The sequence below is a fragment of the Pinus tabuliformis genome, chromosome 4_2, assembly GCF_031772625.1.
Source record: "Pinus tabuliformis cultivar Carrire ecotype Pingquan chromosome 4_2, CPIR1, whole genome shotgun sequence".
In the NCBI taxonomy this organism is placed as follows: domain Eukaryota; kingdom Viridiplantae; phylum Streptophyta; class Pinopsida; order Pinales; family Pinaceae; genus Pinus; species Pinus tabuliformis.
In genome coordinates, this window is record NC_142304.1 from 666021239 (window position 1) to 666046986 (window position 25748).

Sequence of the window (25748 nt, forward strand, 5' to 3'; positions counted from 1 at the left end):
GTAGCAAACATTGAAGCAATTGTGACTATTTGAACCAAGAGCCAAATTAGAAATATTGCCAAATCAGAAATTTCAAAAATATTGTTGTGTAGCAGTGTTCCCTGCCAGATCGGGTTCTCATGAAAACAACAATTGTCAATAATTGTCAAGTATGGTTCTCATGCGAACCACAATTTTGACACAACAGTAGTTCTCTAGACACATCAAAAACACATATTTAAAATAAAAAATTATAATATCTCAATCTTATTGAAACTCCAAGATATATGTTACAAATATTTAATGTCTATGAATTAATGTTAACATTAGACCAACAATAATCCATATGAACATTTATATGATTTCTTTACTCATTAGTTTAAGTTTCAAATGAAAAAGGGTTTATTTAAATTGCTTTTAAATTGCCTTGGCCTCGATATGAGGCCAAATAAGATGATGAATCCTTTAATTGGTTAAAAAGAAATATTTGATTTCACTCATTGGTTAAAAAGAAAAAGCATTTCATTAATATAAACGAACTGCGATTAAAATAGGAAAAACAATCATTGATTTAAGTGTCGGACTAATGCTTATCAGAAAATCGATTGCTATAGTCCCTGCCAGGCCCTTTGGGTAGGGACTAATAATATTACAACTAAGTATTTGAAACGAATCAAATTTTAATATAATTAAATTAAATTTAAATGTATTGATTTCATGTTTTAAATAAATATTAAATAAATATTACCCTAAGATAATAAATTTATAAAATTGAAACTTTATTTTAAATATTTCTTTTACAAAACATATATAGAGGGTGTAGAATTATAATATTTTGAAGGGGCGTGCCATTAAATGCAATGTAATGATAAAGTTGGTAAGGATGGGAAGTTTAAAAATAATATAATTAAATTCCTCTCGTGTTAACAAAGGGGTGTTGTTTGTTGTAAAGATAATAGTAATTTAATATTGAGATTAGAATTTTTGGGATAAATAAAATATATTAATTGTTTAAATATGTTAGTATATTGTAATAATTTATAAGGTTAGTGAGGGGTGACAAGAGAGGGGTTTTTTTATGGTTTTAAAGAAGTTAAAGTTGCAGAGTATTTATGGGGTTTAGGATATATGATAAACAACCAAACTGAAACTGAAGTTTATGTTTGTTAATAGGAGATTCAATTAGACAAAGAAAATGAAATAGGTTCCTTAATTGTTTTGGGAGACCCTTTTTCTTATTCAACATGTAGTGAAGGGCTCCCATCTCATGGACAAAATATTAGAAAATCTGACAAAAAAAATTAGGAAAGTATTAAAAAGTTTATTTTCAATAACATACTTCCATTTTCTCTGTGATCTCAATAAAAATACTAACTTATGTGTTGATGAAAGTTGTAAATTCAATTTGAGAGATTTAAAAATCGATGCTCAAATCAACTCCTTTCTTATTCTTTAAAGCTAAATAAATTAACAATACACACTTGTAAAAGATTGGTTCTTATTCTTTAAAGCTAAATAAATTAACATTACACACTCATAAAAGATTGCATTATCGGAGCCAAGGTAGGTCCACGGGAAGTTATGACGTGTTTATGCGACTAAGGTCGTTGGGCTTCTCGTCGGGACTAAGGTCGTTGGGCTTCTCGTCGGCTTCGGATGTGTTTGAGGCTCAACATTTGACTTGACCGTTGGGATTGGACGTGTTCAGTCTTCTCTACTAATACTAAAGAAATTCCCATTAAAATTCTCATATAAGCTCTCCGCTCGCACCCATTCCGAAAACAGTCCTCTTTGCGAATGAAAACAAGTTACCTAAAGCATCGAGTATTTTGAATTTATTCTCGAGAAAGAGAGTTCAAGGCCTGGTTGAATTCGATTGATTGATCAGTTGCTGTATCTGTAGTAAATGGTACATACCCACTTGCTGAACCGCACTGATTGAGTTCGCATTCAGGGCCCAGCCTCTCCAGTTGCGGTTTTTCAGTTTTCTATTGAGATTTGTCGAATCAGAGGAAAAAATGTCTCTGGAACCAGATTCTACTCCCAGCAGGGTCCCTCTCCCATTGGTTTCCAGCACTTCTCCCTATCCTCCTCCCAGAAATTCGTTCTGTCAGAGAAGGCACGAGGCATTTTCCGACGATATGTTCAGGAGTGCCACGGATTTACAGGTTTCTAGCGCAGAAAGTAGTGGATCGCAAGGTCGTTTGGCTTCACTGAAAGCAGAGGAAGCAGGTAATAGGAGGTTTCAAGCTACGGCATGGATAAAGAGCATGGTTGGTTCTCTAGATATACCATGCGAGCCATCGGAGGAGGAGTTTCGTCTTTGCTTGAGAAATGGGATCATATTATGTAATCTTATCAACAAGGTTCAGCCAGGCGCAGTGTCTAAGGTCGTTGCAAATCATGTTTCATCACTTCCTCCTGAAGGACGGCCTTTATCTGCTTATCAATATTTTGAGAATGTTAGGAATTTTCTTGTAGCTGCTGAAGAGATGAAGTTACCTACTTTTGAAGCTACTCATTTAGAGCAGGAAAGCTTGCGGCCGGGTTCTACGACAAAGATTGTTGACTGTATATTGGGGCTGAAATCTTATTATGAATGGAAACAGTGTGGAGGAAATGGCTCTTGGAAATATGCAGGCCCTTTGAGGTCCCCCATGATTCCACGAAGCACAGGAAATTTCCTTCAACGCTCAACTCCTTGTGTGCCTGTAAGGGACACTGAAACTCTGCCAGACCTATCAGTTATAAACATAGATGACGGAGAAAAACGACTCGGTGACATCTTTCAATCTAAAGACACAATGGGAGCTTGGTTAAAGCGGTTAAAGCTTGATCAGAACTTTGTTGAAGCCATACAAACTGCTGCACCGGGCTCGATGCAAGCATTCATGAATCTTATCATTGCAATTTTTGCAGAAAATAAACAAGACAAGTTTTCCTTGATTCAGAAAAGCCAGGATCAAGACAATCAGCTTCTTTTGGATTCTCCAGACCAGAAAAATGGTGACTGTTCACCTTTTCAAAGTCAGGATCCAAAACCTTTGCATATAAGTCAGGAACATCAGATGCGTTTGGAAGCACAAAGAAAAGAAGTCAAGGACATAAGAGTCTTATTACTTAGAGCACGGGAAGATGTACAAAGGTTTCAGGCAGAGTGGCGAAAGCATTTTGAATTGCTTGATAACCAGGTCGCAGGAATTTTTAATGCTGCTAGTGGATATCACAGAGTTCTGGAAGAAAACAAGATCCTTTATAATAGCCTTCAAGAACTCAAAGGAAGCATAAGGGTATACTGCAGAATCCGACCCCATTTTGGAGGTCAATCTGAAGCTCACAGTGCAGTGGAATTGATTGGAGAGGATGGATCTCTCCTGGTCAATACATCCAAAATGGGCAAAGATGTACAGAGGATATTCAATTTTAATAAGGTTACAATGAAGAGATTTACATGGATACACAGCCATTGATCCGATCTGTAATGGATGGTTACAATGTCTGCATTTTTGCATATGGTCAAACAGGATCTGGGAAAACCCACACCATGAGCGGTCCAACAGGTGCTTCTGAAAAAGAGATGGGAGTCAACTATAGAGCACTCAGTGACCTCTTCGAGTTGTCTCAAAAGAGGAAAGATTTAATGGTGTATGAAGTCTCCGTCCAAATAATAGAGGTATACAACGAACAAGTGAGGGATCTTCTCGGAGCACTGACCTCAACCAAGAAATTAGATATTCGAAATAATGGTCATAAGGGATTTAATGTACCGGATGCTATACTTATGCCTGTTAAAGCAACTTCTGATGTTTTGGATTTGATGAATTTAGGCAAAAAGAATCGCACTGTTAGCTATACTGCACTAAATGACCGCAGCAGTCGTTCTCACAGTGTGTTGACTGTACATGTGCAAGGTACAGATCGTGTTTCTGGGTGTAACCTTCATAGCTGCCTTAATTTGGTAGATCTTGCTGGAAGTGAGAGGGTAGATAAATCTGAAGTAACTGGAGATCGTTTGAAGGAGGCACAATACATAAACAAGTCCCTTGCATCTCTAGGAGACGTAATTGCAGCATTGGCACAGAGGAATTCGCATGTGCCATATCGAAATAGCAAATTGACTCAATTGCTTCAGGATTCATTAGGGGGCAAGGCAAAGCCTCTGATGTTTGTTCACATAAGTCCTGAACCGGATTCATATGGAGAGACAATAAGCACCCTTAAATTCGCTGAACGGGTGTCCTCTGTTGAACTTGGTGCTGCACGTTTGAATAAAGAAAGTGGAGAAGTTCGTGAGCTTAGAGAGCAGGTAGACAGTTTGAAGAAGGCGTTGGCGAGGAAAGAAGCAGGAGTAGCACAGTTACAGAATGCGAGAGAATCTCCACTTATTGACAAACACAAACTCCAAATGCCAGTGCGAAATCGTAGATGGAGCCTCGAAGCGCCTGGAATAAGCAAATTTGAGGTACAAGATGGTATTTATAATTTTGGGGTGGGTACCCAAGATGACAAGTTGGTAGATTCAGGGGAGAGATCCAAGCTTAATAAGACGCCGATAGGCAAACAAAATGGCAACCGTCGGAGCAGTCTGGGAAATGACCGTACAGACGGTGAAATAAATACAGTAACTGATACTGTGGCTCCATTCGCATCGAAAAAGACTTCTCAAATTAAAAAGTCACTACAGTCCTTCGGAAAACTAATCAATGGTGAAAAAAGATCTACAATTCAAGTTGAATTATCACCCCCTGTCTGTAGCGGTGGGCGAAGATTATCTATTGGTGGACAGAGCCAACCCTTCTCAAACAGGCAGCAGCCACGTACAGTGGTCGACAATTCAGAAAGTGGTCGCCCTAGGCGAAATTCACTTGAGGGAAAAGCACCCGTGGGATCGAAGATAACAGCTTCTCCAAACTAGCATGCAGGGCGAACTTGCAAGACACCACCTGATCAGCAGGCGATGAAGGTGGGAAAACCTGAGGTAATAACCTTCAAAAAGAGATAAACTCTGCACCAGGGTTGGAATTTGACGGTCATTTTGATAAACTCTACACTGGGTTGGAATTTGACGGTCATGTGACTTTATTTTATATAAATGGTTGGCTGAAATGAAAATTTGTGTAGACCATCAACCAGACTTGCTGAAAGATATTATTCATGTCTCGTGCTCTTGAGAGCGGGGTTATTATTAACTATTTTAGTTTTATTTTTTTGGATTGGAATTAAGTATAATATCTTTTAAAGAAATTGTAGATTTGTGTGGATTGAATTTTTTTTTTTTAATATTATGTATAAATTAATTGAGTATGTTTTAAATTTTTTCTAATCTTAAATCATTAAAATGGGATAAGTAATTTTTTTTTTAAATTAGTGTTTTTTTATGATGTTTTAGTTAAAAATATACTTGAAATATATTTAGTAAATTGCTTTCTATAATATTTTAATATTTTTTCTATTTTTTTTAATATATAGGGGAAAATGATTATAATTTAGTTTTGGAACTCACATTAATGCACGATGACTCATCATGGTTATTCAAGAAAAATCACGCCTTGGAATTACCTTACTAGTAGTTGAGTTTGGCTTTCACTCTTACCAAATGTTTCTTGAGTCTTGGGCTATTAACCTATTTCCTTACATTCCATGAAATCAAAATCTTAGCCAAACAAAATAAATTTTAAGACATACTATAAAGCTAAAAAAAATTGAAAGGAGACAAAGCAATCTCAACAGGGATGATCACTGGAAGATTAGCAGTTGTTAGATCCATGTATTGAAAGTAAAATTAACTCAGACAGATTACAAAAAAACACACATAAAAACCAGACACAAAATATTGGCGGAAAAAGGCTTCACCCTTAGGTATTCTCTCTCACATTTTCATTCATTCAAATAATTGAATATAGTGTTACAAATAAATAGATGAGACACAGTGATCTCAAGATAGTGCGTGCTATCTTAGACATTTTTGGTTGAGATAATTTCTCCTTTGGTTGAGATAATTTCTCACCAGACACACACCAATATAGGAGTTACCTAAACTAACTCCTATCTTAGAGGAACAACCCAAGAGTTAGGCACAAATTCTTAACTTGGAATATTTAATTTATTTATTTATTTTTGGATTTTTTATTGTTTTTTGAGAGAGGCTAACATTCCCCCCCTCAATGATAAATCCAAAATAAGAACGAAGAACCATATTCCAAGTTCTCATATTGATCCTCAAAAACATTGCCTGAAAAACTGCCAAATCTGGATGCTGAAGAAACTGCAATATGAAGAGACTGAGTCAGCTGCATGACTGATTTATCTCAGAAGGACGCTTGACAACTCCATCATGTGCCAAGCCGCAAAAGGATCCAACTGTCATTTGCTTGAAAACAGCATCCGGTGTCGACTGACACAATTTGATGAACGCCCACTGGCGTATTTGCTGATGATGATCGCCCATTGGCTGAAGATGTCGAAAAACAACTCAATGTTGCTTTTGCTATGATGAAAGCTGCTCACTACTGCTTTGGTTGTCGATCGCCCACTGGCGAATTTGCTGATGCTCACTGCTGATGACAAATGCCCACTGGGTGATGAAGATGCCCATTGGCTGCTTCGTTGATGTTGTCGAGACTTTCAGTCTAATAACCACTTGTCAATTTCATTGACATTTTCCCCCCTTTGTCAGCTGAAAGGAGAGACGATCTTCTCCAAAATATATTTGAACTCCCCCCCTTCAGGTGTAGGAGAGTTTCACTGTTGTACTCCCTTGTTCAACTGCATGAGAGTACCATCATCGGTTCACTACTGGTTGCACTATGGGTGATTGTAGTCGGTTGTAGAACTGAGACAATCTTTTGACTGTGGATGGCCATTCCCAAGGATCGATCCATTCATAATGTATCTTCAATCTGGCTGATTTTTGTTGGTTGCGACATTTTGCTGAGGAATGATTGGGCTTGCCACAATGGCAATAAGGATGGAGATCAAAACATTGATCTTCCATATGACCGGTTCTTTGACAATGAGAGCATTTCAGTTGGACTTCAATTTCAAGTTGCGTGCAATTCTGTTTGTCTGCAACTTTCTCAGAACCTGCTGAGGTGTGTTGTGTAAGAAATCCTGCACTAATGAACTTAATTGGCTTGGAATAATCTGGGATATGTAAGTTGGTGTCATTAGTGACATATCCTAAGCCTCGTCGATTCTTGTTATTTTGAATTTCTTCCCAGGGCTTGATGATGGGTTTGGAAGAAATTTTTATTTGATCATGAACAACTTTGACACTTGAAGTTGTTTGGAGGAGTGATTTGGAATCAACATCTTTATCTTCATCCATTTGGTTGAATGACCTGGAAGAAGCACTCATTTGTTGCAGCTCATCTCTTTGTAGTTGTGACTCTAGTTGAAGAAACTCAATGGTTTCATGTGTTTGTTGTAGATGCCGTGAAAGATCAGCAAGAGTTTCTTTGTTGATGTGTACCATGTCTTCATCACTGGAGAGGATCAAACTGTGAAGAATGTGTAACAACTGAATATGTTGCGCCATCTGAACTTGCTCTCTTGAAATCAGGCTCTCTTGTTGTAGATGTCGTGCTTTGAAATATATTTAGTAAATTGCTTTCTATAATATTTTAATATTTTTTCTATTTTTTTTTTAATATATAGGGGAAAATGATTATAATTTAGTTTTGAAACTCACATTAATGTAGGATGACTCATCATGGTTATTCAAGAAAAATCACGCCTTGGAATTACCCTACTAGTAGTTGAGTTTGGCTTTCACTCTTACCAAATGTCTGGCTTTCACTCTTACCAAATGTTTCTTGAGTCTTGGGCTATTAACCTATTTCCTTACATTCCATGAAATCAAAATCTTAGCCAAACAAAATCAATTTTAAGACATACTATAAAGCTAAAAAAAAATTGAAAGGAGACAAAGCAATCTCAACAGGGATGATCACTGGAAGATTAGCAGTTGTTAGATCCATGCCCACAATTAGCAGTTGTTGGATCCCTGCCCTTTCCTCTTTCCTTTTTCGTTCTGCTTGGTTTTCCTTTCTAGCTTTATTCCCTTGTCTTTTCGATTATTTGAATTCACCTCATTTCTCTTTTCTATTTGAATTGTTTTTCCTTTCTTACTTGCTACTCATTACCTTTTTTTATTCATATTATTCATATTTTTATTTTTCATAAAAGAATAATAAAATTTCCCTTATTTTTATTTATTAGGCTCTTAATTAATTTACTTCTTTAATAATTTTAGTAATTTTGGTTATAGATGATATATAAATAAATATGTCTGAAAAAATCATAAGTATATATAATTTACATACATTTTTTCTTAAAATTAATTGATACAAATATGCTCATTCCTTATATATCCCATAATTGATTTAGGAAATCATTCATCTAAATAAAAATAGATATAATTAAAAAACATATATAAACTAATTAAATAATTAAACAATAAACTTTTATCCTATCTTATCCTATAATCCTTCACATATGAGTATTATTATAAATTGATTTTATTTAAATTAAAAGATGAAAAGACATTTTTGGTTAAGTATATATTTATATAAATAATATTGGTAAATAAGTTAATTAATTATTTTGACTAGTTAATTTATTTAGGTAATAAACATTTATTTACCCCATAATAATATAAGTTTATCTAGTTTTAAATTAAAGAATTTAGATGATTTATTAAGTTTAAGGTTCTTAATTTAATTTTATTACTAGCCATTTCATTTAGTTACATATAGACTTAAATTAAATAGATCCAACAAATTAACTAATTAACTAATTAATAAAATTTCCGCTAATTCTAGGTTCAGTAAATTCTAGTTGTAGTCCACTCAATTATAGTTGTTTCCTTTGGTCAAAAGTAGTCGTTTCTAGTCATTGGAATGAGAAGTCCCTCTATTTAACTTGTTGTCATAATCTGGTTCTTCCACACTTGCTGGTTTGAAACGTGTGGACCTATGAAATATATGTGATTATTGCCGAAAAGATGTCTTGAAAAGAAAATTGTCAACAATTCCAATTTATAAACACATTTCTTTTATAAAATTTGTAAGAAGTGTGTATATATTTTACTAAACACAATTCTTTTATAAAATTTGTACGAAGTGTGTATATATTTAACTATTAGTGTCGTTTATGTCTTACTCTATCCATCACCAACAATGTGTGTTACTTAAACACATACTTGTAATACATTAAGTGGGTTAAGCATTCACCTATGAAATATGATGTGATTATTGCCAAAAATATGTCTTAAAAAGAAAATTGTCAACAATTCCAATTTATAAACACAATTATTTTATAAAATTTGTAAGAAGTGTGTATATATTTAACGATTAGTGTTGTTTATGTTTTACTTTATCTATCACCAAGAAGGTGTGTTACTTAAACACACACTTGTAATACATTAAGTGGGTTGAGCATTCAAGTAAAAACCAAAATATAATTTATTAATTGTACAATTTGATCATCTTAATGAAACAAATTTAAAACATCACTAGAAACTATTTATTTATTTATTAAAATTAATAAATGTAGAAATAATGTTGAAGAACTCAATTGTAAACATGACAAGAATATAGATATCTTACCTTGGAAATGTTTCTTGACAAAACAATCTAGAAATGACATTTGTTTGGCTCTTTTATGCTTTAGGAATTATTACAAATAGATACTATAAACTTATAGATGACAAATTTGTTTTTTATTTATTCCTAGGCTTCACATTCTTAGTCTTTCTATATTTTCTTTTGTGCCATTAATATTGCAAGCTTTCAATTTTCCATGGGTAAATCTATTTAGGCCCATTTTCACCTTTGATTGATTTTCTTTCTCGTTGATGCAACTTGAGGTGGATATGAATGGACCATACCAATTGAAGAGACATCCCAAGTGAATTCAAATATGCACACACATAGAATGAAAAACATATTTTTAATAAATAGGAATTAATATATTTGCAACTTGCACAAAAGGACCTATAGCCTAAGGACACACAACCACGAAACACCTATAGCCTTAGGAAACACAACCACGGAAAATGTATCTGAGATCATTCAACAAAGGTTCTTACCTAGTCTCCTTAAATATAAGTCTACAAAACTAATGGATCAATAAGCGTCTAGCCTTATAGAGACTTTATATCAAATAATGGCATATATATATATATATATATATATATATATATATATATATACAACAAATTTGGCTTGGTTTGAAATGTTCTGTTCATGATGAGATCTCATCAGATGGTCAATCTTAATATGATTGAATTCCTAGGGACAAGGGGAAGAAAACATATGTAGTTCATACTCCTTAGAAGGAATATCGTTCAATAACTCAGAATTCATTCATTTGATCAGGGTAAGTTGGATTAGAATCCAAGTCTAAATAGTTTCCTTGAAATGCAATGAATATGCATCTATCTCTTATGCAAACATCGTTAAAATTCCCACTTGAATGAAACAATCAATCAATCCATGAGTGTGTTAGTGCATCATCGAACCTACGTGGCTGAAAAAACAAAACCTCTTCCTTGTCATAATAAATTTGGACAACAATATTGCTTGTTGCAACTAGCTCTCCCTAAGTGTATTGGCCACCCACCTTTATTGGATTGTTTGGGCCAGAGGTCTGTCACAGTATCACCGACTCACCACTCACTTATGAAAGTTATCCTATGTCAAAATGTCACTTTTGGAACAGTGAGAGTGTAGCTTCGACTACAATCTGCACCAGATATTGAGTGTCTCAACATTTCGCTTAAAAAGTTTTAAAGATATGGCTTATGAAGAACGATATCTACTGCCACTTATGAAATACTAAAACAATTTTAATGCATTGTACTTTCTTGACTACAAACCCTCGGCGATGGAGCCCCACATTAATTCAATGTGATTATGATAGTGGAGAGGATGCAAATGATAGTCCATCTTATAGTTTTACATTGTTGGTCATATTTACATCCCATAAGATCTCCTTAGTAATATCTCATATATACAAATTCTATGGCATGTATGAGTGAAGGACATTTGGTTTAAGAGTTATGGATATTTTATTGTGAGTGTTCCATACAATTTGAAACCAAAATTGAGAATTCAATAAGTCATTTATGTGTTATGGTCAATTTTTTTTCTTATGATAGACATGTGTTTTTAATGAAACCTTTATTAGTGAAGGGTTAATTTATTAGCAAAACATCACTCTTGAAGGGAAAAGTTTTAAACATAACGTTTCTTGACGGGAAACATAGAAACCTAAAACGTCAAACAAAAATGTATAATGGGTAAAGAGTAATCCAAACTCCAACCCTGCTCTGCACGACAACTGCAAAAAGCACCAGGGACCCTCCACACCACAAAATAAACTAGCAATTGCACCAGATGTTGCAAGGAAACACAGGAAAGGAATGAAGTTGCTAACCTTCTTTCCAAAGAGGTCGCACAGTTGAGTAGAGGACAATGGATAATATAGGAATACAAGAATGGTGACTTCTTCCAGATATATCACAGGCCAGATATAGATGAGGAAGCAGTTTCCCAGGATTGATTGACAGGATCAATCCAAACAATGGTTTCTCTGTTTTTATTTTGCTTTGTCTTGTTTTTATTATCTGCAGAACAATCTACCGAATAGTATGTATATAGTTTTTGCACCTTCAAGTTTAATGAAGGATTTTGTAACATTTAAGCAACAACATAACTCCACCAATTGACAGTACTGAAAGCATAACACAATGTTGGCATACAACATGTAATTTTCTATAAAATTTTAATGAAAATTATGCTTTTTCCTTGGAAAAAAGATTGCATTACCAATCACTAATAGTATGACATGTAATTTTTGTTTTTTTTTTATGAGTTAATTTTATAAAATATATATTTACAAAACCCTTTATTTTTATTGTCTAATTTAAATTTTTTTAGAAAAAGATTATAATTTTGCTAAATAAAAAAGCTCATATTTGATCTTCAGGTTATGCATGTTCTTCCACAAGAAAAATGTATTTACTGAGGACATAGATGGATACAAAGTGAACCTAAAAGGATTTAGATGGAGGATGGCGATGTCGACAAGGGCACCTCATGAGGGTTTTAGTGTAATAGCCTGGTAATTCTTTTTTACTACGACCCTACCCTCGATGGTACCTTCTGTACTGGTGACCGTACTCATTACCCGTTACCCTACCTACTCTCCTGCATAAACCCGTTTCAACTGTGTTATAGCCTTGTCACCGTGGTTATCCTCCCCCTCCACCGACAAGGGTTTACCTTCCGTTTTCTTGTTCTACCACTTTTGCCCCTGGTCACCAGTGACGGGCTCCCCAAGGAATCTGCAAGCAATTGGAGCAAGAATATAGCGACGGCTATGGATGAGCTCATAGACTATTCGGAGGACCCTTTGGAGGGAATCCCCATTTGGAACCATCCCCAGAAAATTCTTGTAGGCAGTTACCCTTTTGACAGTGCACTCTCAGATGTTGTAGCCTCTCTGCCCTCGATATCAGGTCCTTTGAACTTGGTGGCCACACTCCTGGAAGCCACCCCCTTGCTGTCGGACCTCAATTCTCAGTCGCTATTTCCATCTACCCTATCTTTCATGGACCACTCTCTGGATCCTGGTTTGGAAAATCTCTCAGTGGGCATCGCACCCTTTCCACCCTCGACTGGCTCCCGTGTCCCCTCATGCCTTCCGCTCCTGAACGACAACCTATGCTGCTCTCCACGACCCCCCCATCTGGTAATTTCACAAGGATCTCACCCATTTTTGGAGTTTTCTCCGTGGAGCCTCCTCAAGACCCTCCTAATTTTGGGGATCATCCTCCTCTGAGCAAACCTCTGCAGCCCACGAATGGAGACAGGCCACGAATGACTAAAAGACAGCGATGCCTCAACCCAAAGCTTCTGAGGCTTTTCTAAGGCTCGGAGAGGACATTCAGTTGATTGATACTATGGATATTGCTGACAGGGTCTTGGTTGGAAGAGTCAAGGGGAGGAACTACAGTGCAGCTAGGCTGAAGTAGTGGACATCGAAGGTTTGGGGACGACATCTGGCTGATCCTCCTTTCGTCTAGAATTTCTTAGGGGATGGTTTTCCCTCCATTTCGCAAGGGCCGAACACACGAATTGGGTCCTCTCTACGGTTTGGCACATAGAAAAGGTTCCGGTGCTCCTGAGCAGATGGACGCCCCTATTTGACCCAGAATGTGAGAAGCTAAATGTTGGTCCCCTATGTGTCCGTCTCCCAGGGCTACCTTCACAGTTTTGGTCTGAAGATGTTTTCAGGAGACTTGGGAATGTCTTGGGCTCATACCTGGATCATGACAAATCCTACCTTATGAAAGGTATGATGGCCTACACAAGGGTATTAGTACATTTGGATACCAGTGATGGCTTGCAGGAATACATCACAATTCAGTGGAGAAATTTTACTCAGAGACAGACATTGGATTTTGAAGGGGTACCTTTCATGTGCGAATGTTGTCACAAGGTCGGGCATCTGTTTAAGGAATACCCACTCAATAATAAGGCAAGATCAGGGAAATAGGTAAGGGAAATCCCATCTAAGTCAGCATGGGAACAAGAGGAAAAACCTCCCTTCGGAGACCCAAGGATACAAGCGAATTCGGTGATGCAGGAAAGACACCCTCCAGAGAGGTTCCAAAGAAACACGGCAGACCACCTCTTCAACCACCCTCTCCTCCACTCACAAGGGCCAGAGCGGCTTCCGGGGCATCATCATCATCAAGTAAGAGTTCACCCTCCTCTTACCCCTCTCATACATCTTCTATTACTGATGGCTTGGAATTTCCTCCATTTGGCATCGAACATGGGATTACTGGAGTATCTCACCCCATATTCTATCCCAGAGTCCCTTCCACTGTATTCCCCTATTCCTGAAGACGGGCCTCCATTCCTGAGATACCAGACTAGGTCTAAGGCCAAAAAAATAGCAGGACGACTACATTGGTCTTGACCTAGTACTCTCCCCTACTCCCCCTAAAATCCCTTGAGGACGCCCCTCTTCCCTCTCCAAAGCACAGAGTATGGCTGGAGACAAAATCGCTTCTAATAAGAAATCTACCATCCTAAGGGCTCTTAGAACACGAGGCCCATTACCTGAGCCCCCCTCATGAATATTGTATCATTCAATTGCAGAGGGCTAGCTAGACCTGATAAAAAATAGCTCTTAGAAGACTGCTATCTGCCTCTCCTATTGATGTTATTTTCCTCCAGGAAACCCTTAGCTTTGCTGAAGCTATCTCTCTATTATTACAATTGATTCTCCTAAATTGGTCCTTTATTGGCCTTGATGCAAGTGGTCGTTCAGGAGGCATTGCCCTGGGGTTCAACTTGCTCACTATCAATCTTTGCAACTACTGGAGGGGGCCGGGTTATCTTGGGGCAAACTTGTTCTTGGCTAACCTAGGGATGGAGATACGGGCTATTAATGTCTATGGGCCGTGCCAACACAGGCCTGAATTTCGGGACCGCCTACTTAACTCTGAACTCTGTAAAAAGGATTTTCTAATCATGGGAGGGGATTTAAAATTCTCCATAGGACATGTGGAATCATGGGGAAAGAGAGCAAAAATTGATCCCCTTTTAGTCTATTTTGAGAATGTACTGGGAGCCCACAATATGATAGAGATCCCCATCACAAAGATGCAACCCACATGGCAAACAATAGAATAGGGGAAGACAGTCTAGCTCATAGACTCAATAGATTTCTTATTAAGGAAGGCCTTCTCAATTAGGGCCTAATTCATAGGTAATGGGTGGGATCAGGGGGCATCTCTGATCACTTGCCTATTTATATGGAAATCAGTGGGGGGCAAGGGAAACCTAAGGGTCCCTTCAAGTTCTGTGCCACATGGCTGAAGGACCCTTCCTAAGTTTGTATGGTCACATGTTTCTAGAAGGCGCACCCCCCTACTATAACAGGTCATATAGCGGAAGGTTCCTTTGAGGAGGTAGGATGATCAAGCCCTCAAAGAGGCTGAAATAGTAATTACGGACTTTGAGAATAACTTGGGAGGGGTGTACAGCTCCACTAAACACAAGGATAGAATCTCATCTCTATATGCTGCTAGAGGGGAAATCTTAAAGGATCGTGAAGAATCATGGAGGTTGAGAAGTAGAGCGATCTGGATGCTTGAGGGAGATGATAACACTAAGTTTTATCATAAATTCGCAAATGGGAGGAAGGCAATCAACACCATATGGTAGCTTTCGAATGAACAGGGACACCCTGTAAACACCATCCCCCAACTAGCAGCATTGGCATCCTCTCACTTCAAGCAAATATACAGAGCACCACCCATAGTGAACCTTTCCGAAATAATACAAGTGGCACAACTATTCCCAGGGTTTGTGGAGTAGGAGGAAGGCAGGGAACTAACTAAGGAAGTCTCGTAAGGAAAGATGGAAGCCACCCTCAAATGGTTCAAGAAAGATAAGAGTCCTGGGCCGGACGGTTGGACGGTGGAATTCTACATAGCATTTTTTGAGATTCTAGGCTCAGACCTCCTCAAGGTAGTGGAAGACTCCAGAGTTAATGGAAAGATGTATGAATCCTCCAGAGTTAATGGAAAGATGCTGCTTCCATTTCTCTCATCCCCAAGATTGACAATCCAAACTCCTTCGATGATTACATACCAATTTCTCTTTGTAACTACATCTATAAGATCATGGCTAAAATCATTGCCAACCACATAAGGCCCATTCTATGTAAGGACTCTGGACACCACATATCTCCACAATGGTATTATATTGTCCACTTTGGGCCTAAGCCCTCATGGATTTGCTTTTGGACTTACCCCAAAAGGCCTCATACCAATGGAGATATTTTTCCATCCTTATATACCCATGATCCTTCCCACTTCTAGTCAATGTGGGACTTTGGTCGTATACCCAACAATCCTCCCCTCGAACAAAGGACCATCGAGCCTCCCCTCAAACGATTATCCATCTACAGGATTCTACCCTCTCTACTAACCAGGATTCTCCGCTCCAATGCGTTGGAAGCACACGCCTTACATGGTAGCACCACCTGTCTCGAGAGCTTTCTCTAACCGAGCTCATCCACGGATCCCATTGTGATATTACCAGGGCTCACCACCTTCGTTCGGCATTCCAAGGATTCATCCACTTGGCTAACTTTGAATCTAGCTCTGATACCACTTGTAAGGACTCTGGACACCACATATCTCCACAATGGTATGATATTGTCCACTTTGGGCCTAAGCCCTCATGGACTTGCTTTTGGACTTACCCCAAAAGGCCTCATACCAATGGAGATATTTGTCCATCCTTATATACCCATGATCGTTCCCACTTCTAGTCAATGTGGGACTTTGGTCGTATACCCAACATTCTATCCACCCACATCTCACAGGAGAAATTTGCCTTCTTCAAGACCGACAAATCCACGAAGCGGTGGGAACAACACAAGAAGTTATGCACTCATTGCATTACAATAAAATCAAAGGTATGATCATCAAGGTCGACCTCTCTAAGTAATTTGACAGATTTTGTTGGTTGTATATTAGAATGCTTTTAACCCACCTTGGGTTCCCATTTGTCTTCATTAAATGAATTATGGGCTGTATCACTAACACTCCGTTTAGTGTTTTGGTTAATGTTTCGGCCTCTCCTTTCTTTCATTCTGAAAGAGGTCTTCGACAGGGTTGTCCATTCACCTCTTCTATTCCTCCTAATAGTGGAGGGGCTCAATAGACTCATAAAAGCAGAGGCCAGAAGGGGCAGAATGCAGGGTATAAAAGTCATAGAAGACTGCATCTTAACACACCTGTTATTCGTGGATGATGTCTTAATTTTCCTCAATGAGGCATAGGGGACTTGACCATCATAAAGAATATTTTCTCCCTATTTCAAGTGGCTACAGGCATGATGGTCAATTGCAGTAAATCCACCATGACAACATCTAGATGCACCCAACATGAAATCCACTTTTCCCTACATATATTTTAGTTCACTCTGTTGAAACTTGAGGATGGGTTAAGATACCTTGGATATAAGCTGAAGCCTTGGGATACAAAATAACAGACTAGATGTGGGTTATAGCGAAGATGCAGAAAAGACTCAATATCTGGTACTACAAATATCTATCTAGGGCAGGTAGACTTATCCTCATCAAGACCGTTCTAGAGGCTACATCGGTCTGTTGGTTGTCCTTGGCATGGATCCCCAGAGGTATACTTTGAAAGATACAGGCAATTTGTTGCAGATTCCTTTGGAAGGGAAAACAAACAGGAATAATTTATGCTTGGGTCAAACAGGATGCACTCAACCTTCCAAATAAATGGGGTGGATGGGGCATCAAGAAATTGGAAGACTTTTCCTCAACCCTGGCATCAAAACTTGGATGGAAACTTATATCTTCTAATAGCTTATGGACCAAGGTGGTGGTCTCCAAATACATTGCCCCTCTTAATGTGATGGATTGGTTAAGGTAGCCACACAGATACTCCTCTGGGATGTCGATTATATGGAAGGTTGTTCTTAAATGCTTGGACATCATCAGAGCTGGCATCACATGGAAAATCCAATCTGGTTCGGCCTATTAGGATAGGACAGGACCCCTGGATTGGCTATGGGGATGGCCACAGACTACCTATTGAGATCAGAAATCATCTCAGTACAATGAATATCACTCATATCAATCACATAGGAGATTCTAAGCACTACAACCTTTTCCAGCAAGCTTGGAAATCAACCCACAGCTTAAATATTCCTTAGCAGTGGGCGTAGATCTAGAAGGACTACATTGGGGCTGCCACCCACATCTGATTAGGGTGTGGAAAAGATGAGATCATCTGGGCATTATCGAAATTTGGGTCTTACACACCCAAGGAGGGCTACCTGGTATTAGCTGATGCTCGAAGACCACAAGTCATTGAACATTGGTGGAGGCACTTATGGAAGCTCAAAGCACCCCCAAGGTGCAGACTTCTCATGTGGACCATCCTTAACAATAAAATCCCCATGGGGGAAAACCTCCTCAAGTGAGCCCAAAATGGCCCTTTTTGGTGCTTTCTTTGCAAGAGCAACGAGGAATCTGTCTTGCATCTGTTCATAGATTGCACAACTACTCATTAACACTGGCAGAAAATTACTACAAAAGTCTCTACAAAGATTAGGTGGCAGGCCTCTAATCCCGTGGAGGGCTGGATAAACTGGTGGACAAGGGTTGTCGCACCTAAACTTTGCTACCTTCCGCTTCTCATCAGCTGGGCCATTTGGATTGCATGCAACAAACTCATATTCTTGAATGCGTCCCATCACTGGCCTTCAATTTTTGCTCGGATCTTGTCTGATTATACTCTTATCTCAGAAGATGATAATTCCCCGCGGCCTCGCACTCTTATACCTAAATCCATTAACCACTCACTTCCTTGGCATTTATTTGATGGTTCTGGGCAGGAGGGGAGGTGTGGGGAGCGAGCCATCATATATCTCTCTAACCTCCATCTTTACAATATACAAATGGGCCTAGGAGGAGGCTCGAACAACTTTGTTTAACTATCCGCTGCTAAATTTATTATTCAATATGCATTGGAAAAACATTGTAGAGCATTGCAACCATTTGGGGATTCACAAGTTGTATGTGACTGGCTTAACAAAAAAACAAGATGCTATACTTACACATTGAGACATATCTTGGATGAGGCTCTTCGACTTTATTCAAATTTTGATTTTTTCATATGCCATCACATTTTTAGGGAAAGGACTGTAACTAATGATTGATTATCCAAAGAGGCTGCGGACAGGCCTTATCGCACTTGGATGATCTCGGAATGGAGGGAAGGGGCCCATTATCAATATTATCACAGGCCCTTCATGGACATAGCTGCACAGTATGCTCAATGGGAGCCTGGATACAGGGTTTTTCTCATGCTTTCACAGTCTCCATCTGTAAACATACATATGTTTATTTCTCAGAACTCTACTACAGTTTACTCTTATTGAAAAACAATACGAAAAATATTTTTTGAAACTGGGCCTCCCTGCGTGGACTCAAGGCACCAAATTTTGAATTGATACAAGTGAACAATATTCATTTTTGACAGGCCATGGCTCACTTATAGCATATGTATGATGCATATACAACATGTAATTTTCTTACATAATGAAAATTACGATTTTTCCAAGGGAAAAAAAAAGCTCATCTATTTTTTTAAAATATAATTATATATTATCTCATATATTTACTCTATCCAAACCTAAATTTACATATAATATAAAATTCTATGATAAAAAAATTAAAATAATCAAAAAAAAAAAAAAAAAAAATTAATAGATTTATTTTTTTTTTTTTTTTAGGTCAGACATAACCGATGTTTAAACTGAGGCCAGGTGTTTTTCATTATTATCATGGTCGGCTCTTGTAATGTATCTCATTGAGTTATGTTTCATCGATAATGAAAGCATTTAATTATTTTTCATGGTTTCTACTTAAGTCATATTTTGTAACGAGTGGATTTACATAATGTATTTTTATTTATTAATAGTTATTAAAGTTTTAATTTTAAAATTTATTATTTTTTTATTAAATAATGTATTGGTTTTTTTGTATAATATATTTTTATTTATTTCATAATTCAAGATATCTTCTTGATTTTGATATAGATATTGATATATAGAGTGAGTTATTCAATTTTTGTTTTGTTGCTTGTTTTGTTTTAAACTCAAATAATTAATAAGTAAAAAAAATTGCACCCACAAGACATGAGCTTGAATTTATGGGGATATTATTATAAATCCCAATTTTTCATGGAAAGTTCACAATCACACACCCAAGTTAGGTTGGATTTGAATTAAGGTGGGTTGCATTAACATTCGTGATCTCATTCACCTAATCTACTTTAATAGACTTCTTGTTGTATTCTTATTAACTATAGTGTTATATTTTTATTTTTTTTTCTTATTCACTCGAATTCATTTTCTTTATTTTTTCCAAAAGGAGTAATATGAGATGGATCTACCTTGTCCAATTTTGTGATCACAACTTCCTCTACAAGGTTATTTCTATGAGCTTCTTCTTTGTTTTTATTTATTTTTATCCTAGATGAATTTCTCTCGATAAAGTGATGGTTCTTTTCCATGCCTTTCCACCACATAAGTTAATGGTTTCACTTCCTTATGTTTCTCCCCAAATGTTTGGAGTTCTTTCTTAATTCCATTTTTTTCTTTGGGTAAGGTCGCCAAATGACCATACTCAAACCATGCTTCACATTTGAAAACTACATACTCATAATCCAACTTTGCATCCACTAGCTTAATTGAGGTGTCTTCAATCAACATATAAAAAATTTAAATTTCTAGACATAACTTGGCATAGGATATGATATGATTATTGTTGGTTTTTGTTTTATTTTTTTACATTTTAAAATTAGTTTTAAGTGCAATTCCTAGGAATATTAAATAACATTCTCTCTCACTCTTAAATTCGTTGATAGTATAAATTTCATGCCTTGTAGACCCTCTTTTACTCATAGTTGTTACCCGAAAATTTATTATTAAAATGGCATAGCACTATGGTGGAATTGGTGTGGATAATGTTAATGTAGAACAAGATTTGATTCCCTTGTAGCCCTCCTTTTCTTACAATTGTTTCCTTAAAAGCTATTATTATTAGTTATTATTATAATGGCATAGTAATATGATGTGATTTGTAGCATATCATTATGGTGAGACTTTAATTACATGATCATTATCCACATCAAAATTTATATCAAACTAGTTTTAGAGTGTAGTACCTTTAATTGATATAATAGGATCATCCTTCACTTTCAATAAGCATCTAGACTAATCATATTTTTTCAAAATATGAAGAAATATTTTTAGAGTTAAAGGAAAATGATACTAAAAGATGAAAAAGGTGCAATAGTAAATGTTTTAATACAAAAAGTTAAAATTTTGAATTAAGATGCATACAAACATGATAAAATGATTAAATAACAACTCTATTTAGGTAATAACAACATGAACTTGATTGGGTGCCCTTGGTAAGTTAGGTTTTGTGCACTCTGCAACCTTTGAGCTGAGGGTTCTGAGCCTGCAAGATCCGCTTTCTGCGCGATTTGTGCTTGCGGGCGCGCCTGCGCTTCACGTGCTCTCAGCCTGCGTGGGAGTCCATGAAAGGATCTGCTAGGTACCTACGAGGGAGTTTGCGGAGGGCTCTGCTTTGTTCCTGCGGGGGTCCGTCGAGGGACCTGCTATAGGCCGCGGCCGCCCTGGCTGGACCTGTTGGCTCTCCATGGAGGAGCCAACTCCCCCTCCTTCTCCACCATCTGCAGCAGAGGCCTTCAAATCTTTGTTGGCCTCCCCGCATAAGAAGAAATGCATGGAAGCGACAAAGTTTGTGAAGCGGCTTGAATATATCCCTGAGATCGCCCTACCACCAAAAGGACTGATCCAAGTAGCTCTTTCTCTGGCAGACCGGGCTCTGGTAGGATGGTTTACAGGGCTTTGGCCTTCCTCGAAGACGACCGAGAACTGGGTAGCTAGGAACTGGGCACCTCTGATACAAAACAAGGTAACCTCTTACTTCCTCAGGAGAGGATATTTTTTGTTTGAATTCTTTGCAAAAGAAGACAAAGATCTCATTTTCAAGAATGGCCCCTACTTCATGGGCCCCCAAGGACTGTATTTAAATAAATGGACACCAGACCTTGATCCGGTGGTGGATGTGCCGACAACGGTCTCGGTGTGGGTGTGACTCCCCAATCTCCCAGTTCATTGCTGGAATTGGGATTCTTTGAAGCACATCGGAAATACCCTTGGAAAATTTATAGACAAGGCCAATAGTAAAGACCAGTATGACTGTGCCAGAATCTGTGTGGAGGTAGATTTGGAGGTCGGACTACTGGAAGCCATCAAGATAGTTGTAGGTCCCTAGACTCATATACAGAAACTAGACTATGAGCAGCTGCCATTCAAATGTCAGAACTTCCATGTCTATGGACATTTTGCCAGAGCCTACCCGTCCAAAGGGGTGGAAGAAAAAGGAAAGGAAGAAGGATGGAACCAGGCAAAGTGCTCCAAAACCTTCCACAAGAAGAATGCAAATGGAAATGCCAAAGCCCCTCAAGCGGGCCCTGCTCAGAAACCATCCATGGAAAGCCAAGGGAACAAATTCGAGATTCTTAGATCTGAAATCATGATCACCCAGGAGGCAGAAACCACCAAGGAGGCTTCTCCCTCTAAAATCTCCCCCTCCATCAAAAATGTTTCAGAGAAAATGTCAGAAGAGGTGGAGGGAACCCAAGAGTCTGAGGAATCAGAGGAGGAAGGGGAAATAGGCGAATCCCAGTCATCTCCCAGAAGATCTACAAGAGGACGTAAGTTTGCAAAGGAGAAAAGAGAGCAAGAAACCTGTAAGGACAAGCTCTAGGGCAGCCAGCCAAATTTAGAGAAGCTTCTAGCAAAAACCCCGAAGATGACGAGGATCCAATCCCAGAGCTCCAAGGGGGCTCAACAAGGCAAAAATAAATGATGAAGATAGTCTCCTGGAATTGTAGGGGAATGGGCACCGCAACTAAAGAAGAAGCAATGAAGAGTCTAATAAGACTAGAAGCCCCGGATATCCTCGTCATCTAGGAGACCAAATTGGAGGACACAACTTTCCTCCAAACAAGCAAAAATTTTTGGAGTGCATGAAATCTCTGCCCGTGGAGCATCGGGAGGACTTGGATAACTCTGGAACATAAATAAGTTCTCATTAATCTCTGAGTCTCTGAATACCCATTGGATTTTTTTAAAAATGTAGCACCTAGAATCAAAGGAAATTATATGTCTTTTCAATGTTTATGCACCTAACAATGCAGGTGAGAAAAGAAAGTGCTGGGAATCCATCAAAAGTCTGGCAGATCTAGAAAATTTGGAAAACTTAATCATATCCGGAGACCTAAATCTCACCCTTCTCTCATTAGAAAAAAGAGGTGGGAGTATAGTCAGAGATCCGGCTAGAGAATGGGTAGAAGATTTCATGCAAGATTGGGATCTGCTAGATATAAAGCAGATTACAAGCACGTTCACATGGTCAAATAAAAGAATTGGACCAAGCCACATCGTAGCAAGACTTGATTGGTTCCTTGTTCAAAGCTCTTTCCTGCTTCGGGGGTTAGAGACAAGAATGCGTATTCTACATAGTAGTCTTTCAGATCACAAACCCATCAGCCTAGAGTTGCTGGCTACTAAGGATATGGGGCCTATCCCTTTCATATTTAGCTCTCTATGGACAAAAGAGATAGATTTCATGCAAAGGGTCAAAGATTGCTGGAAAGAGCCAATCAAAGGCTCTCCCTTCTTTATTTGGGAGGAAAAATTGCGCAGAGTTAAAAGAATTCTAAAAGGATGGGTTAAGACCTTGCCAAACCCCGCTGTGGATAGAAAAACAATTCAAAGTGAACTTGAAAAACAACACCTCCACCTAGAAACTGCCGAAATTAGCAAAGAAGAGCTGGGTAAAGAATCTCAACTGCAACAAAAGTTCCATAAGGCGTGTCTGGCAGAAGAAGAATTTTGGAGGCTCAAATCAAGAAGCCTATGGCTCAAAGCTAGGGACCGAAACTCTTCTTTTTTCCACAAGCAAGCCCAAGCCAGGAAATGCCGAAACTCTATATCAGATATTAAAAAAGATAACTGCACTTTAAAAGATTTTGGAAACATTAAGAGGGCAACTTCAACTCACTTTGAGAATATGTACAGTGAAGGCATAGAGACTAGCCAAAATGATAATATGCTAGATGCTATTCCTAAACTCATCTCAGCTAAAGTGAACCAGGCTCTTGAAGGTAAAATCACCAAAGATGAAATTAGGGAAGCCCTCTTTGCCATGGAGCCAGATAAAGCCCGGGGCCCAGATGGTTTCATGCCCAAGTTTCTTCAAACATGTTGGCAGATAGTTGAAAAGGAACTCTTCAAAATGATCTAGAGGTCCCAAGAGTGCTAGAAAATTGGAGGGTGCACAAATTCAACATTCCTTGCTCTCATACCTAAAGAAAAAGGGGCAAACAAATTTAATAGATTTCGCCCTATATCCTTATGCAACATTGGATATAAAGTGATTACCAAGGTAATAGCAATCAGGTTGAAGAAAATCCTCCCCAAAATCACCCCAGAAAATCAAGGTGGATTTATACATGGCAGGCAACTAGCAGATAATTTTATCCTGGTCTAAGAGGCAATTCATTCCAGTCTTCGTCGAAGAGAAAAAGGTATGGTTATCAAACTTGACTTAGCAAATGCTTTTGATCGTGTAAAACATAGTTTTTTGTTTGCTGTATTGCACAAGCTTGGCTTCGGTCAAAATTTTATCAAGTGGATCAAAGCTTGTATTTCGGAACCCTGGATTGCACCCTTTGTAAGTGGCAGAGCAGTGGATTTCTTCAAAGCTTCTAGAGGGCTGAGGCAGGGGTGCCCCCTCTCACCCATTCTCTTTGTGCTGCAAGCCTCTGTCCTCAGCTTCTACCTAAACAAGAAACATCAAGATCAAGAATTAAATGGACTATGCATAGCAAGAGGGACTAAGAGCATTAACCACGCCCTCTTCACAGATGATACCATGCTACTAGGAAATGCAACTGAAATGTCTGCAAATAAATTCAAAGAAGTATTGGATGACTATTGTCAAGCATCGGGTAGTACCTCATCAACCTGAACCTCCTTCAAGTACCTTGGATTGCCCATCTTTCATAAGAGGGCTATTAGCAAAGATTGGCACCCCCAGATAGAAAAATTCAAGGGAAAAATGCAGGCCTGGGGATCATCCTGGCTCAACATTGCTGGAAAGTCAGTCCTCATCAAATCAGTACTAAGCAGTCTGCCGCTTTTCCAATTTTCTGTTCTTTTGGCGCCAATAGGAATCATTAAGAGGATGGAGGAGATAATTAGAAATTTTCTCTGGAAAGGAGGCAAACAGAATGAAAACAGAATCCCTTTGGTTAATTGGGAAATAGTCTCCAGGCCACTGCAAGAGGGAGGACTACATTTCAAGAACTTAAGTATGTAGAATCTAGCAATGGGAGCCTGATATGGAGGATCATTGCTCCAAAGCCAGGATGGGTTCAACGGGCACTGTGGAAGAAATACTTCAAAGGGCAGAGACTGAGGTGCCTGGAGCATCCAAAAAGCACAACAGGACCCCCCTCAGTGCTTTAATCATGAAAGTGGGGCCACTGATAAGAGAAAACGCATACTAGATACCAGGAAACGGCAAGCAAATCAGGTTATGGAATGATAGCATCTTGAGCAGACCTCCGCTGGTGAACTCAAGCCTTAGGATCGAGTTGAAAGATTGGATGGACGTAGCTAATTTAATTACGCTCTGGGACATCTCAATCTGGAGTGAGGACAGCTGGTCTGGCTGGAAGCAGATCAACGTCCCTCCTGAGCTGTAGTCAGAATTCGATGCGTTGCTAGAAATGATGCATGGTGTGGCTCCTTTGCATGCAAGAAAGAAAGACGCAAGAGGTTGGGGACCAAAACAAATTGGTTACACGGTGTCTCAGGGATACTCCAAATTCATGGAGAGGCCTCACGTGCCTCCTAATCTGGCGCCCTGGATAGGTATTTGGAACTCTCCTACCATTCCAAAAATCGATCATTTTTTCTGGTTACTATGTCATCAAAAAATTCTAATAGATGACAGACTCCAGAAGAGGGGATTCCTAGGACCATCACGATGCACATTATGTAAAGAAAGCCCGGAAACTGCACTTCACCTTT

At 38.4% G+C, this 25748-nt stretch overlaps 1 pseudogene; it reads left to right on the forward strand.

Moving 5' to 3' along the window:
- The first annotated feature begins 1997 nt into the window (after positions 1-1997).
- LOC149171179 (kinesin-like protein KIN-14L pseudogene) lies at positions 1998-4894 on the forward strand (annotated as a pseudogene).
- Positions 4895-25748: the final 20854 nt, after the last annotated feature.